This window comes from Notolepis coatsorum (assembly GCF_963971535.1).
Source record: "Notolepis coatsorum genome assembly, chromosome: 20".
Classification (NCBI taxonomy): Eukaryota; Metazoa; Chordata; class Actinopteri; order Aulopiformes; family Paralepididae; genus Notolepis; species Notolepis coatsorum.
This window is the reverse complement of record NC_140184.1, coordinates 12,315,396-12,333,615: the sequence shown is the minus strand read 5'-3', so window position 1 is coordinate 12,333,615 and position 18,220 is coordinate 12,315,396. Positions and strand designations below refer to the sequence as shown.

General features: G+C 42.8%; 1 pseudogene across 1 annotated transcript in view; it reads right to left on the bottom strand.

The window, feature by feature from the left end:
• Positions 1-18,220, bottom strand: part of LOC311247056 (C-myc promoter-binding protein-like) — a 102,809-nt pseudogene that overhangs the window by 64,169 nt on the left and 20,420 nt on the right. Inside the window, exons 6-8 of the transcript XR_014621009.1 lie at positions 15,986-16,201; positions 9,479-9,625; positions 8,259-8,297 (exon numbers count right to left, since the gene is read on the bottom strand). The product of XR_014621009.1 is annotated as a C-myc promoter-binding protein-like (transcript). The remainder of the gene's footprint in view (positions 1-8,258; positions 8,298-9,478; positions 9,626-15,985; positions 16,202-18,220) is intronic.

Below are 18,220 nucleotides of genomic sequence, written 5' to 3'. Positions count from 1 at the left end.
ATGCTTTTTGTAAACTTTATGTACATTATACCGGTTATGTCTTATTCTTATTACTTGTATTATTGCACAAATGTCTTATTCTCATTCCTATTCTTATTACTTGTATTATTGCACAATCGCTGCGGTCATGACCCCCCCCCCGCATTTCACTGTATGCTTGTATGCTGTGACAAATAAAACTCTTGACTTGACACCCTTCTGGCACTATTGACTGGCACAGTAGTACGTTGCTCTTATTGGGGTTTAAGTCTTGATTATTTCACTAAGTTGAGTTTTTGTTTATGCTATTACACAATGTTTTTGTTGTTGTTTTGTTGTATAATTTTATCAGGGTGGAATTGTATTGATTTCCTTTAGGTTGGAGGGACTAGGGTTGTATGGGTGTTTGTGGGTCTGGGATTTATTGTTAGTTTATGTGTTTGTATGTTGGATCGTTTTTCCTTATGTATCTTGTGTGAGGGGGCCCCCAGGAAGACTTATAGAGAGAGAGATAAGATATTCTATTTGTTGTATTTTAATTATTTAATTTAATTATTAATTTAATTAATTAGATGTGACCAGTGATGTACCCGAACGCGTTCAATGAACGATCGTTCATGAACGCGTTCGTATTTTGGGCGAACGTGAACTGAACATACTGATTATCCGCTAAATGAACGTTATTGAGAACGCGTTCATTCTCAGCGCTGTATAACGGCGTTCAAACGTGCGTTCATTCTCAGCACTCTATTACAACGGCTGTGCCAGATTTTATATGCATTTCATCCGAAACCCCAGTTAAAACACACTGTAAACAGGCTTCAAATGTATGCGGAAAAACCACCCGGTCTGGCAACGCGCCTGTCACCCCCTGGCTACGTCATCAGACTCGTCACAACAAGCAGTGGACAGCGGAATCTGCGAGCAGTATCATGGACGAAGCCGAGAGCTGCAGCAGCACTCGCTCAGTCAGACTCTACCTCTAGACGTCGGCGTATGAGCATTTAAAAGAGTTTAACGTTAAAGTCAGTACTGACTCAGACGGAAAGTCTAACGTTTGTCTGTAAACTTTGTCCACCTGGTTTGAAGAAGCAAGTCCGTACATCGACGTCGAGTCGTCGACAGCAACATTGAGAATATGCAAATGTCCTGTTTTAGTTTTCATAATAAAGACAATTCAAGCAAAGTTTTTCCTCATGTTTTTGAAAATATACTGTAGAGATGAAAGCTGCAGCTACTAGTGTGGACTGAATGGGCGGCAGCAACGCGTTATGGAAATGCCAGTATTCCGATTGCTGTCTGTGGTTTAACAATTTTTACAAATAATAGCTCGCAGCAACGTATTGAAAAAAGAACTAACAAAATGGGCCGTTCAATATCTCCTTTATGTTCGAAATGTCAAACAGACCTGGGTACCTACAGTCTATCACTACTTTTGGGAATCTAAGTGTTTATCCAGGTTCTGGGGCCAAGTGATTGATTGAACACTTTATTAACAGATTGCAGAATGGGTACAGTACAGACTGTACAGTACAGCTCAGTCATATATGTTATGATGAATTTAAAATGGGGGACCCTGATGTAAACAAGACGAAAGTCTTTCTCTGGTCTGCATCCCCTTAACAATTGTATATGAGCTGTACTGTACCCATTCTGCAATCTGTTAATAAACTTTTCAATCAATCAATCAATCAATCAATCATACAATTGGGGGATGCAGACCAGAGAAAGACTTTCGTCTTGTTTACATCAGGGTCCCCCATTTTCAATTCATCATAACATGACATACAGATACAGTAGACAGTACTGCTACATCTATACATTTATGACATACCAGATTTGCAAATACAGTATTGTTTGTGATACAAAAAGAGTCCAGAAAAAAGAGTATATACATTTGACGTAGAAACTGTACATTGGAGGTTGGGTAGGTGGAGGGGGACTGTACATTGGAGGTGGGGGGGGGGGGTTGGGTAGGAGGGGTGACACCCTTTACAATTCAAACTATTTGATAAACTTCTACTTTCAGCCCCAAAATGCATTCTGATAAACTGGATTAAGGATAAGCCTCCATTTTTACAAATGTGGTATAGAGAGATCTTCGGTGTGCTACCCCATGAAAGACACTGTGCAATGCATAGAGGCAACAACGCTTCCTTTCAGGAGGTGTGGGCCCCACTATAGACTATTTTCCTGCTGAAATTTCTCGGATCCTTCTAAAGGCCCAGTGCCCCATTGTATGGGCAGACCCAGGATATAAATAAATACATGTATGTCTACATGTGAATGGGCTCGAGGCAAGTGCAATACTGTACAGTGCCTGTCTTGGTTTGCTTTCCGTTTTGCTTGTTTTTCTTTTTGTTTTGTTTGCTTATGGTGTGGATGATGGCATAGAGATGAACTGGAGGACCCCCCCCCCCCCCCCCTTGTCCCAATGTGTGTTTTTGTAATGTAAGTAACTGTACGTGAAAAATCTATATAACAATTATTTTCAAAAAATAACTAAAAATAACTAAATTAGTTCATTTTTGAAAGCATGAACTTTAGTTCAACATTTTTAATTATGAACTATGAACTGAACTAGTTCATTTTAGAAATTGTGAACTGTGACTCCATTTCAAAACATTTGGGTACCCCTGGCCTTGGGGTTAATGACACAACATAAGCTCACAAAAAGGGATTTTCTTTTGCAGCAGAAATGTGAGGTTAGCAATAGCACCGCCGCACAGTTTTTTTTTTTAAACATTTTTAACACTGTCAGGGTTCCAACAGACATTGCTAAATGAAATTCAAGGACTTGTAAGTACTTTTCCAAGCACTATTTTTCATTTTCAAGGATGTCACTCGAAGGATGCAATTCACTTTTAAATGCTGTTTTTTAACCCTTTCACTGCCATACGACAGAAGGTTAACCCTTTACTATCACACAACCGACGGCGATGCTCCATCATTAGCCTCATTAGCTCCGCATCCGCGGAGCTAATGATGCTAATGATGGAGCATCGCCGTCGGTTGTGTGATAGTAAAGGGCTAACCTTCTGTAGTGTCACATTGAAAGGGTTAACCGGCTGTCGTGTGGCAGTGAAAGCATCTCCTTGGCCTGCTTGGCAGCTAGACTGGAGAAAGTAGAGCATCACACGCGGAGAGATGAGGACAAGCAGTTGGAGCGCGAACAGAACCAAAAAAAAATAATATTTCTTGATTCAGAACAATTTGATCATGGATGAACAAAACATTCAATGCGAATGGTCGATTTGAATTTTTAACTTTTTAAGCACCTTGTTAAAAAAAATTGGCTGTTTTCAAGGAATTCCAGGCCTTGACTTTTTTTTGTAAAGAATCCAGCACTATAAGCACTTCAAGGACCTTGTGCGAACCCTGCACTGTGTGCAACAACAACAACAACAACTAAAGACAGGAGGGACTTTCTGAACGCCTGGCTGTTGTTACTCTCTCCCGAGGACTTGTCTTTCAGTGGTCAGCAATGTCTAGAGACACAAATGATGATGGATGAAAAATGCACAACAAAAACTCTCTGCTCCCTGGTCTGCAATCGGCACCATGCTCTGCAGCAGGGTGAGCAGCCCGCGTGGCTGAGCGCGGAGGTGAAGGTGCCACACCCCAGACTATTACTGAGGGACACAAGTGAACGGTTTGGACACTTTTACTCTGTTGCAATTAAATGGGGAAAGAAAAGCAATCAAAACCGTGGCAAAATATGTGTGTGTGTGTGTGTGCGTGTGTGTGCATGTGTGTCTATGTCTGTGTGTATATGTGTGTATATGTCTATGTATGTGTGTGTGTGTGTATATGTCTATGTGTGTATGTGTGTGTGTGTGTGTGCGCATGTGTGAGTGTTCTGCGCGTGTGCGTTGGACAGAGATCAAGTATAAAAGCGTGAACCGCTCAGTTGGATGTAAAAGCGGTGAGACAGTAAAACCCTTTCAAGTGAGGATTCACTGAGTCGTGCAGCAGGTGGCCAGGATGGAACCCTGGCTCTATATAAACCAGAGCTGCACCTGCAGAGTGTGAGGAGGACGTCCGTTACTACAGTAGAGACATCTGCCATGGTCACTGCTATGGTTAACATGTCACTACCACACTACAGAAGGTTAACCTTTCACTGGACCACACTACAGAAGGTTAACCTTTCACTACCACACTACAGAAGGTTAACATGTCACTACCACACTACAGAAGGTTAACCTTTCACTACCACACTACAGAAGGTTAACATGTCACTACCACACTACAGAAGGTTACTCATGTCACTACCACACTACAGAAGGTTAACATGTCACTACCACACTACAGAAGGTTAACATGTCACTACCACACTACAGAAGGTTAACATGTCACTACCACACTACAGAAGGTTAACATGTCACTACCACACTACAGAAGGTTAACATGTCACTACCACACTACAGAAGGTTAACATGTCACTACCACACTACAGAAGGTTAACATGTCACTACCACACTACAGAAGGTTAACATGTCACTACCACACTACAGAAGGTTAACCGTTCACTACCACACTACAGAAGGTTAACATGTCACTACCACACTACAGAAGGTTAACATGTCACTACCACACTACAGAAGGTTAACATGTCACTACCACACTACAGAAGGTTAACATGTCACTGGACCACACTACAGAAGGTTAACATGTCACTACCACACTACAGAAGGTTAACATGTCACTACCACACTACAGAAGGTTAACATGTCACTACCACACTACAGAAGGTTAACATGTCACTACCACACTACAGAAGGTTAACATGTCACTACCACACTACAGAAGGTTAACATGTCACTACCACACTACAGAAGGTTAACCTTTCACTACCACACTACAGAAGGTTAACATGTCACTACCACACTACAGAAAGTTAACATGTCACTACCACACTACAGAAGGTTAACATGTCACTACCACACTACAGAAAGTTAACATGTCACTACCACACTACAGAAGGTTAACATGTCACTACCACACTACAGAAGGTTAACCTTTCACTACCACACTGCTATGGTTAACATGTCACTACCACACTACAGAAGGTTAACCTTTCACTACCACACTACAGAAGGTTAACATGTCACTGCCACACTACAGAAGGTTAACCTTTCACTACCACACTACAGAAAGTTAACATGTCACTACCACACTACAGAAGGTTAACCTTTCACTACCACACTGCTATGGTTAACATGTCACTACCACACTACAGAAGGTTAACCTTTCACTACCACACTACAGAAGGTTAACATGTCACTACCACACTACAGAAAGTTAACATGTCACTACCACACTACAGAAAGTTAACATGTCACTACCACACTACAGAAGGTTAACATGTCACTACCACACTACAGAAGGTTAACCTTTCACTACCACACTGCTATGGTTAACATGTCACTACCACACTACAGAAGGTTAACCTTTCACTACCACACTACAGAAAGTTAACATGTCACTACCACACTACAGAAGGTTAACATGTCACTACCACACTACAGAAGGTTAACATGTCACTACCACACTACAGAAGGTTAACCTTTCACTACCACACTACAGAAGGTTAACATGTCACTACCACACTACAGAAAGTTAACATGTCACTACCACACTACAGAAGGTTAACCTTTCACTACCACACTACAGAAGGTTAACATGTCACTACCACACTACAGAAAGTTAACCTTTCACTACCACACTACAGAAGGTTAACCTTTCACTTGGGATTAATACTGGACTCAGTCACCTCTCTGCCTCTGTGTGTTCGTTGGGCTGTTTCTGATTTCTCTCTCTCTCCGTTTTCCACCGTGAGTGAAAGCTGGGAGTATCTGCAGAGCCGCTACAACGTCACATGCCAATTCCTCACCACTATCTACTGGGAGTATCTGCAGAGCCGCTACATCGTCCCCCGTTTGTTTGATTACTGTACCTCATCCATCTTGTGACTCTGTAAATAAATACGCCCTAGCTTTTGGCTAACTCTGAACTTCCTGTCTGTGCCGTTGCGTTTGAGGTCGGTTACAAACCATAACAGTATGAAACTATATGATCTCCTGACGCTGGTAAAAAAAAACATACACCTTCCCTGGTGCCCACTGTGCTGTTGTCCTCTAATTACCTAAATACACCCAGCTGTGCTTCCCAATTTCCCAAAATAAATAAATAAATAATATGGCTGTAAACAAATTAATTCTACAAAATCCCATAACAAATAAATATATTAAATAAATGTGAAAATAGTCAATAGCTCCCACAATATATATATATATATATATATATATATATATATATATATATATATATATATATATATATATATATATATATATATATATATAAATAAATAATATTAATATAATAATTGATGATTATTTTAAACTACAAAACTGTTTCCCATGATGAACGCATTTCATGTACAGTATATAGATTACAAGATATGATCGATGCCAAACGATGATATTGAATTACTGCCCCGCCCTTATCTGGATTCACATTTACCGTGTCTCAGTTACAGCCGGAAAAAACACGAGGCATGCCCGCGCCTGACAGCCGAGTCCCGGAGTCCATTACAAACGAAAGCCCACTGGGAATCACACAGCCCCGGAGCTTTACCAGCACTGCATTATTCACCCACACAACATGTACCCTTTCAACATGTAAACAAACTCATGACGCATATAAACGGCAAAAGTCAAACCTCCCCACCTAAATGCGGTCCGTGGGGGAATGGAATAATATCCTATGAAAGGTTCAATGAGATGACTTACACATCCTCTCACTGTGTGGGGAAGACACGTGAAGCGGTTTAGAAGAGGCAACTCAGGGTAAAGATTCGATCAGGGCTTCAGGAATCACTGGGGTGCAAAAAGCCCTTAGTGGCACGCGAGTCAGAAAGCTTGAGACACGGTGTCTAACAACCTGCACTTTATCTACGCAGGATCGACGCTGCAGCAAATTATACGTAGTAGGCCTGTGTGTAGGGGTGTACAGTACTTGAGTAATTGTACTTTGTTACAATACTTAAGTACTGTTTTGGGGGATTTGTACTTTAATCAAGTATTATTAGGTTTGTATACTTTTACTCAATTAAGTTACATTTCAGAGAAAATAAAACATACTTTTTACTCCTTACATTTAAAAATGCAGACCTACAAAGTACAAATCTTGCAGGTCCAACCATTTTAATTAGTATATTTGTTTCTCTGGCCGAACTAACGCTAACGTTATTAATCCTGCGGCCACTCTTTATTTAAAAACAGCCAATCAAATCCCCATCAATGGAAAATTAACCCGCCCACACCCATGCTGATTGGTCGTTGTGCAAGACTAGAATGCAGGGATCTTTGATTAAACTTTAGAAGAATAGACGGTCAGAGTGACAAGCTACAGAAGATGGCCACAAACGATAGTACGAGTGATGAAGAGGACGAAACGGAACATTTCATTGCCCCGGAATAAAAAAAAGTTTTTACTTAAACTTTTTAGTATTTAAGTACATTTAAAAGTAGAAACTTTTTGACTTTTACTCAAGTGTGTTTTTAGCCAGATACTGTGACTTTTACTTGAGTAAGATTTTGAGACGGTACCCATACTTTCACTTAAGTATCATTTCTGGGTACTTTTTACACCCCTGCCTGCGTGTAATATTCTGAAAGGGGAAAGGGAGGATGATGTTGGGTTTAGGGAGGATGATGTTGGGTTTAGGGAGTGCTGCAGAGGTGTTTTTCATGTGGAGTTCAGTGTTGGACTTTGTGTAACTAAAGGTCACTGGCTACTAGCAGCCTCGAATCGTGAACCCTCCGCTCACCAGCACCATGTGACCACAAAAGTTTAACACCGCGGTCTTATCCGGTCTGCCAGATGAGAAGGAGAGTTCACATTGGGGTTTCAATTTATGAGTTTACACCAAGGCACTATTATTACAGTTTCAACCTTGTAACATTTACAGACTGGCAGGAGAGCTGGAGACCAATTAGCTTCCAAAGCCAGAATGCAGTCCCAAAGACTGGGCTTTATGTAAACGGGTAACCTTTATCAAGACACGTTCAACTTTTAGTTGATCCGAGATTAATCCCCGATAAATCCTACTTTGTTTCCGGCATGTTCAAATCCATGTGGTGTTCATCTGAATTAATCCCCACTAAAGCCACTATCTTGTTTGTGATGACACAGAATAATCCCTGTCTAGACACGAGCAGCTGTGAGAACGAACAGGTAATCAACCAACTACCCAAAAGTTAGACGCTTACCTTGCCTCCTTTGTCTGCACCGCGCTCCGAGCTGTAGAGCTGCTCACACGGATAGGGGAGGAGAAGGAGAAGGAGGCGGAGGTAGAAGAGGAGAGAAGCATGTTCAGTTAGAGACGGGTGCGGGCAAGCAGGAAGCTAGCAGTGAAGCTACTAGTGAAGCTACCAGTGAAGCTAGCAGTGAAGCTACCAGTGAAGCTACCAGTGAAGCTACTAGTGAAGCTACCAGTGAAGCTACTAGTGAAGCTACCAGTGAAGTTACCAGTGAAGCTAGCAGTGAAACTAGCAGTGAAGCTACCAGTGAAGCTACCAGTGAAGCTAGCAGTGAAGCTAGCAGTGAAGCTACTAGTGAAGCTACTAGTGAAGCTAGCAGTGAAGCTAGCAGTGAAGATACTAGTGAAGCTACCAGTGAAGCTACTAGTGAAGCCATAAGGGGAGCTACCAGTGAAGCTAGCAGTGAAGCTACCAGTGAAGCTACCAGTGAAGATACTAGTGAAGCTACCAGTGAAGCTACCAGTGAAGCTACCAGTGAAGCTAGCACTGAAGCTACCAGTCAAGCTAGCAGTAAAGCTACCAGTAAAGGTACCAGTGAAGCTAGCACTGAATCTACCAATGAAGCTAGCAATAAAGGTACCTGTGAAGCTAGCAGTAAAGGTACCAGTGAAGCTAGCACTGAAGCTACCAATGAAGCTAGCAGTAAAGGTACCCGTGAAGCTAGCAGTAAAGGTACCAGTGAAGCTAGCACTGAAGCTACCAGTCAAGCTAGCAGTAAAGCTACCAGTAAAGGTACCAGTGAAGCTAGCACTGAAGCTACCAGTCAAGCTAGCAGTAAAGCTACCAGTAAAGGTACCAGTGAAGCTAGCACTGAAGCTACCAGTCAAGCTAGCAGTAAAGCTACCAGTAAAGGTACCAGTGAAGCTAGCACTGAAGCTACCAGTCAAGCTACCAGTAAAGGTACCAGTGAAGCTAGCACTGAAGCTACCCGTGAAGCTAGCAGTAAAGGTACCAGTAAAGGTACCAGTGAAGCTACCCGTGAAGCTAGCAGTAAAGGTACCCGTGAAGCTAGCAGGGCTAGTTAACTGCAGGAGAGAAGCTACAGAAGAAAACTACATCTACTTTGAATGGAATGTGGTGAAAGATGGGAGTGAAAGAGTTAACAAAGGAAGGGGGGAAGTCAACAAAGGAACAACTCCACTGGAGAAACTATTAGAAACCCAGCTCACCTTGTCCACGCAGTCGTCGAAGAAGGCGAGGACTGGCGTCTTTGTCGCTGACGAAGGAACACTCCTCGATGAACCGGATGAACATCTGGGTCTTGGTCATGAGAGAGTAGAACTTCTGGTGTGAGCGGTCACGACTCTTCAGGAACCCTGAGGAGAGAGAGATAGAGAGTGAGAGAGAGAGAGAGAGAGAGAGAGAGAGAGAGAAGAGAGAGAGAGAGAGAGAGTAGAGAGAGAGAGAGAGAGAGAGATAGAGAGAGAGAGAGATAGAGAGATAGAGAGATAGAGAGATAGAGAGATAGAGAGATAGAGAGATAGAGAGATAGAGAGAGAGAGAGAGAGAGAGGAGAGAGAGAGAGAGAGAGAGAGAGAGAGAGAGAGAGAGAGGAGGAGAGAGAGAGAGAGAGAGAGATATAGAGATAGAGTTAGAGTTAGAGTTAGAGATAGAGATAGAGATAGAGATAGATAACTTAAGTGATCTAAAATAACTTCAGAAGTACTTAAATACTCCTTCATAAGGCAGGTGACAGACAGGGAAATAACATCAACGAGGAAACAAATGACACGGTACAGTAGGCCCCACATTATTCCTGTGGACCTCGAGCCAATGCAATAGAATAATTAGTGTAATGTGGCCAATCTGGGAATCACAATGGGACGGTGAGCGGCGGCCTGCTTAATGATAGGTGTTGAAACCAGCTGCAGGGATGAGTAACGGGCAGGCAGTGGCGCGCGGGACAGAGAGGAGGAGGATAGATGAGTGTTCTTGGCTCAGGGGCGCGGCGATGGGGAGCCAAGAGCGGCGCGATGTGTCCCCCGCTGAGCTGCGCTTCCCAGCAGCTAATGGATGCTCTCTCGATAAATAAAACCAAACACTTAGGCCTAAGTGCGTCTATATTTCTCTCTCTCTCTCTCTCCCCCCCTCTCTCTCTCTCCCCCTCGCTCTTTTTTCCCCGCTCACAAACACAAAACTACGAGCATCCGTTTAATTAGGATCAAGGTGAAGTCACCTGACGTCCCCCCCCCCCCAGCGGTGTGACTGAACGAGACCAGCTTGCGCGCCTAAACAGTAAACACCTAAAGCGATTTCACATCCTGGTGCCTGACAAGAGGAGACCAGCCCTGGCGACATTCCAAATATCAGCGTTGACTCATATCCACACATATATTGCGGCGACTACAGATTATAATAAATCCATTAAGCGTTAATGAACTGATATATAAATGGAAAGAGGATTCGAACTACTTCTCATCACTTGTTTTTGTTGAAAGTGAAATTTAACAAGAGACGGTTGAAGAACAGCACACAAAAAAAAATGTCTATTGGGCACCAATCAGTAATCGGCAGTTTTGTTCCTCATAACGATATCTGTACCGGATCTGAAAACCACATATCAGTCAGTAGGGTTGGGTACCAGTCACATTTAAACCGATACCGGTACCAGTACCGATTCCTGGAATTCAGTATCGGTGCCCAGCGGTACCTTTTTTCAGTACTTAACTCTCTCTGTAATAACATTTCAACATTGTTATCTATTAGAACATTGTTATTTATTGTTGTAATACACCACACAAACTAAATGGCCTGATCATGTATTATGTTTGTAAATGTTTAAATATCAACATCATCTGGCCATCCTCAGTAAATACTATCAAAACTCCTCTTACCCGAAGAGATGGGACAGTAATATATCTATTTGTGGAAAAGGCTCCCTCTTGTCTAGTATATTACACTCTTATACTAAACATGTAAAGGTACCGGAATCTGGTACCGATTGATCTAGAGCGTGAACCGGTACTGCTGTAATTTGGTCGGTAATTTGGTCGGTCTTAATACGGAGGTTCCCGGTTCGTTTCCCCTTAAACCCAACTGCTCCAGATGAGCAGGTTGGCACCTTTGCACGGTCGCCTCCGCCATCAGTGTGTGTGAATGTGTGAGTGAATGGGTGAGATGTGAGGAACAAAATTGTAAAGCGCTTTTGGATAAAAGCTGCTATATAAATGCAGTCCATTTACCATTTTAATTTGACCAACCCCATCAGTCAGACCCTAATACATCCTCACAGATAAACACCCCCCCCCCCCCCCCCCCCAGACACGGTTACGTCACACCGCTGTTCCCTCCCTGCTGGATCGTGTGACTCCCACTCGACACAACGCCCCGGTTATCCTCGTCCTCCAGGGGAGGTGAGCTCACTCTGACTGCTTTCAGCTGTGATATTAACCAGCGTTCACAGGCTACAGGCCAGAGCCTCTAGATCTAGAGCACCTCACAGCTGTGGTGCTGCTGCTGGCTAACCTCGCAGTTAGCCCTTTCACTACCACACTACAGAAGGTTAACCCTTTACCATCACACTACAGACGGTTCCTTGAATCCCCAAAAACCCCAGAACCCCCCGCCATCCTCCCAGACAGACATCCCAGAGTTCCTACTTTCCTAAAAGTGCTTGTGTTACCCATTTACTCTGAGGGCGGAGGAAGAACTATGGCTCAACCGGGCTCATGTATTAAACAACACCATCTGGGTTTGAGGCTCGCCAGCTGTCCTGAATGAAAGAGAGAAGGAGGGTCTCTTCTTTTCCAATATTACTCTCTGCGTAGCAAAGGCATCAATGTTAATCATGTGACGTTATTATACTACAGCTCAAAGTTGGTATAAATTTTTTTGAATAATGCAATAAATAAAGAAATAAAGAAATGTAAAAAAAAGATAAGCAAGTGAGCTGTATATTGCATTACAAATAATAATAAAAAAAATCCTCATGGATAATGTGTATTGTTCTGGGATTTGGTCTGCTGCTAATCACCAGATGGCCAATCTGGTAAGAGGTTTCGATGATCAGGCATGCAATAGGTGCCGAGGTGGGGAACAGACGACTCTAACGTAGGGCGATAAAACAACAACGATAATTATCGCGATATATTTTTCCTCAATATAAACATGAAACGTGGATCGGCCGGGTAGTGCAGCGGACTAAGCGTCTGTCTACCACCACAGAGCCAGTGGGATCGAATCCGGCTGTGGTGCCTCCGGCTGTGGTGCCTCCGGCTTGGCCGACCGTCCATACTAAAACACAATTGGCAGTGTTAGCGGGTGGGAAGCCGGCATGGGTGGGTCCTGGTCGTTGTAAAACAGCGACTCCTACAGTTCGGTCGGGGCGCCTGCACAGCAAGGGAAGAATCTGGGAGAGGTAGTGTGACCTTCCACACTTGTTAGATTTGGATCAATCAGCCAGTAGCACCTCTTCATCTGTTGACTTGTGTGGGTTCTGCGTTGTGTTTATTTCTTTGACGTCTTCTCATACTGGCTGTACAATCTTTGTCATTCCCCTTTAACACATTAACTGCCACGCTTATATCCATCAATGTTTGATCACTGCCACCAGTCTAAGCCTATGGAGATGTTCACCTTCTTTGCAGGGCTATAACTCTTTTAATTGTATTGCTAAATTGACATTACTATGGCCCATTCAACATCGATTATCTATCGTTCAGGATGTAGGAACGTTTTACTTTTTCATTCACACATTCATACAAAAATACCGTTTAGAAGATAAATATGTTTTTATCGTTATCTGCAGTAATTCCTAGAACGTGAGATATAGGCATAAATGCATATATAGATGATCGATTGCAGTCTATTCCCTATACACGCTATATTAAAAATTTCAACTGTACATGGTCCTAAACGTTATGACTGATCATGCGCGGGTGAACGGAGGGGGGGGGGGGGGGGGGGTGGGGGGGGTCGTTTATAATTCCGTGATCGTCGTTAAATGATTTATGTAGTATTGGTGATATATAGATCAGAGCAGTTTGCATGGATAATAATAAACAAAAACGTTGAAAGTCACAGCAGCCTCCTCTTACCGTTGGGCGATGACACTGGAGCAAAAAGATCCCAGTTATTTGATGGGGATCGAGGCGATCCATTTCCGGTTTGTATAATAATAATAACAGCCCAAATCATGTCGATTATTGAGTTATGGCAGCGATCGCTACACATGGACGTTATACAGTTCATGTTCTACCTCAGATTTGTGGACAGACTTGTCTTTCTTGCCCGCAACTTAAAGTAATGGCTTTGCTTGTCCAAATGACAATACTGACCAAATTGATTTATTTTTCTCTTGTCCATTTATTTTGTTTGCTTTCTAATTTAAAATACAGTTTGAAACCGTCTGTACACACAGTAGGCTATGTGTGCTGATCAGACTTGAGATTTAATTTATTTTTCATTATTAACACATTGGACGCCAGACCCGAGATAAGTCGGGTTAACTCGCCATCGCTTGAGCGCCAAACCCGAGAAAAGTTGGGTTTTGATCGTTATTTCTTTTATTCGCCATTTCCATTCATAATTCATCCATCCAGCCTGATGTTATCATTGGGAATGGCTCTGAGATCACAAACAGCCAATACCGTCGCCTAACACATGCACATCATTGGAATCCCTATGGCTTGGGCTGTGCATCGATCTAAGAAGTCCGGTCCAGGTTTTCCTTCTCCGGCATGAGTAACGTTTATAACACATGGATTGGGGAGACTCTAGCACCGTTGGATTCATGTGTTTTGGTGTATAACGTTGGACACACGTCGCAACCAATATTTGGAATGGCGATCAGATCATTGGATTATTCTGTTTGCAGTACATCATAGACGCGGTAAGGACTATATGTTATCAATCTTGCGTTGATCCGTTGATTTTTTTCACCGCGGTCGCAGTGTGTGTCTGTGTGTGTGTGTGCCGTGTCCCATTGGCTGCGATCAACGCAAGGAGGGCCGGCTCCCCCCCCCCCCCCTTTCGTGCATGCATGATGAAACATAATACCGATAATCTAGCGTTGATTTCAGATTGATTCAATAATCAAGCGAGAAATGGCACGATTTCTAATGAAATGCATTGAAGCGCTGTTTGCTGGAGTTTTCTGGGATTACACAGGATCACTCTAAAACTATACTTATATTCACCACGGTATAAAACGGAAATGTATGGATGAAAAAATTATCTGTTTTTTGCATGTTGACCGGAAGAAACTCACTGACAATCGACGTGGTTATTAGATCCATAGCTATAATATTTAATATAGGTTTAGCACTGCAAACACCGGAACTTATTCCCATTGAACAGAGGGCTGGCACACAACGGCCCAACGCCCATAGCGACCTCTGGCGCTGAACCTGTTAATACCAGAATTGAGATTTTATTTATTTATTTTCATTGTTAATGCCAGTTATAAAAGTTGTATTGTTATTAAGGCTGTCAAATATATCGCGTTAATATCACGTTAACTCCTGATTCTATTAATGCCACTAATTTTTTTAACTCAAGATTCACTAAAAAAATTTTTTTTTTTTTTAACTAGACTTCACTCAGGTGTATTATTGATGCTCTCATTGATACTATGTTTGTTTCTGAAGTGTGTGTGTGTGTGTGTGTGTGTGTGTGTGTGTGTGTGTGTGTGTGTGTGTGTGTGTGTGTGTGTGTGTGTGTGTGTGTGTGTGTGTGTGTGTGTGTGTGAGATATAGAGAGAGAGGGGGGTGAGAGAGATGAGGAAGGGGCAAAAGAGAAAAAGAGCTGGGAGAGTGTGTGTGTGAGGGAGAGAGGGGGGTGTGTGATTAATCAGCCCTTGTGTGTGTGAATGTAACAAGTTCCTAACGTTTTCTTTCCCCTATTATTTCATGCACACTTTATTCATTGTTTTAAATTATTATTTTCTTTTAAGTTATTTTGTGCATCACTGTTTTGAATTTGATGCAAATTTGCAATGCATGAGGGTCATCCTTTTGTGTTAAATGGCTGCATAAAGCAAGCATTTGTTGACTCGCATGTTGATAAGAGTATTAAAACTTGGAACTTGAAAAAGATCTGTTTAAGGTATAAAAAAAAATGTAAAAAAAAAATGCGATTAATTTGCGATTAATCGCGAGTTAACTATGGACAATCATGCGATTAATCGAGTTAAATATTTTAATCGTTTGACAGCACTAATTGTTATACAGTGCGTGTTCATGTTCTACCTCAAATTTGTGGTTTGGCAAGTAGGCCTAGTTTGTCATGTTCTGACAATAAAGAATATTCTGAACCACAATTAACCTTCTGGTTTCTTCAGTTTTCATTCAGCAGCAAAAATAGCCTTTAAACTTGACAGATTTTTATTGTATTTTTTTTAAGATTTTTCTTTTTTGGCGTTTTATCGCTTTATTTCTACTGGGCAGTCCAGTAGGGAGAGACAGAGGAGGAATGGGAGACAGAGTGGGGGGAAGACATTCGGCAAATAACGACGGGTTCGGGAATTGAACCCGGGTCGGCCGTGTCGCGGCTCAGCGCGCTATGTGGTTCGCCACTGGGGCGCCCCCAGAAATTATTATTTCATGTATATTGAGATAATTATCGATATCGAGTGATATGAAAATGTTTATCGTGATAAAATGTTTGGCCATACAGTATCGCCCAGCCCTACTCTAACATCACGCCTACAGGTAGCAATACGACAGTAGTCCACGTACCTTGCAAGTCGAAGAGGGAGCTAGCGTCAGTGGCTTTCTCGGAAGGGGCCTGAGTGATGGGTCGCAGGTAGGAGCGGTAGCCCTTCAAAATGGCCGCCATGAAGCGCAGAAAGGCCTCCTGGATCTCCATCTCTAGCGTGTGGAGGCTCTTCCCACAACTCAGCTCCGACGGGTCACTCATGCTCATCTCCAGCAGCCCGTCAGGCCTTTGCTGACCTGAAATCAGGAGATCATATAAACATAGTTACCACTGTGCTGACCTGAAATCAGATCATATAAACATAGTTAACACCGAGTGTTTATCTAGGTTTAACTCAATGGCAATGGTTTAGGAAACATTAGCATTTCAATTGGAGAAAGCTTTATTTATGTATACTGTATATATACAGTATATATAAAAGCTTTCTCCAATTGCAACGCTTTCTCCAATATATTATATATACAGGTGCAGCTCAATACATTTGAATATCGTGGACAAGTCAATATATTTCGCTGTATTGATGCAGTAATTTGTGCAAAAGGAGCGCCAACCACGTACTGAGTGAACATACATGAACATACTTTTCACAAGGCCGCCATTTTTCTTTTTATTGGTCTTATGTAATATTCAAACTTTCTCAGATACTGAATTTTGGGCTGTAAGCCATAATCATCAAAACTAAAACAAATAAAGGCTTGAAATATTTCACTTTGTGTGTAATTGAATCTATAATCTATGAGAGTTTCGCTTTTTGAATTGAATTACTGAAATAAAATAACTTTTCCACGATATTCAAATTTATTGAGCTGCACCTGTATATAGGAAAGTAGTTATGATTAGGGATGCTCGATATTGGCTTTTTTACCGATACCGATATTCCGATATTGTCCAACTCTTAATTTCCGATACCGATATCAACCGATATCAACCGATACAGATATATGCAGGGTTTCCCCGTCCAAAAAACTGAATAATTTCAGGTAACTAATAATTTCACTGGATATATATATAACAAATATTGTTATTGTTTTTCTTTGTTTTTAAACCGATACCGATATTTTCCGATATCACATTTTACTGCCGATATCGGCCGATAATATCGGTCGGCCGATAATATCGGACATCCCTAGTTATGATCAAAAGCGATACAGTCAGTATGTGAAGTCACGGTCTACTTTGCAGAGACAACAATGCAAGTTACCGGTAAGTTGAGACTTAACTCTTCAAAAGGGAGATATGGAGATTTACAAGGTTCTGCTCAACGCTCTGCTCAAAGCTCTGCTGGCGTCCAGTACAGGGCATCAATATTCAATGTTCTCAAGCTGAACTCACTTAGAAATTAATGAGTAATTACTTGAAAAAGGGTGACAGAGGATGAGGAGAGCTAGGAGGATGATGAGGAGAGCTAGGAGGAGGAGAGGTAGAAGAAGGATGAGGAGAGGTAGAAGGAGGATGAGGAGAGGTAGAAGGAGGATGAGGAGAGGTAGGAGGAGGAGGAGAGGTAGAAGAAGGATGAGGAGAGGTAGGAGGAGGAGGAGGAGAGGTAGAAGGAGGAGGAGGAGAGGTAGAAGGAGGAGGAGAGGTAGAAGAAGGATGAGGAGAGGTAGAAGGAGGATGAGGAGAGGTAGAAGGAGGATGAGGAGAGGTAGGAGGAGGAGGAGAGGTAGAAGAAGGATGAGGAGAGGTAGGAGGAGGAGGAGGAGAGGTAGAAGGAGGAGGAGGAGAGGTAGGAGGAGGAGGAGGAGAGGTAGAAGGAGGAGGAGGAGAGGTAGAAGGAGGATGAGGAGAGGTAGAAGGAGGAGGAGGAGAGGTAGAAGGAGGATGAGGAGAGGTAGAAGGAGGATGAGGAGGAGAGGTAGAAGGAGGAGGAGGAGAGGTAGAAGGAGGAGGAGGAGAGGTAGAAGGAGGAGGAGGAGAGGTAGAAGGAGGATGAGGAGAGGTAGAAGGAGGATGAGGAGAGGTAGAAGGAGGAGGAGGAGAGGTAGAAGGAGGAGGAGGAGAGGTAGGAGGAGGAGGATGAGGAGAGGTAGAAGGAGGAGGAGGAGAGGTAGAAGGAGGAGGAGGAGAGGTAGAAGGAGGAGGAGGAGGAGGAGGAGGAGGAGGAGAGGTAGGAGGAGGAGGAGGAGAGGTAGAAGGAGGAGGAGGAGAGGTAGAAGGAGGAGGAGGAGAGGTAGAAGGAGGATGAGGAGAGGTAGAAGGAGGAGGAGAGGTAGAAGGAGGAGGAGGAGAGGTAGAAGGAGGATGAGGAGAGGTAG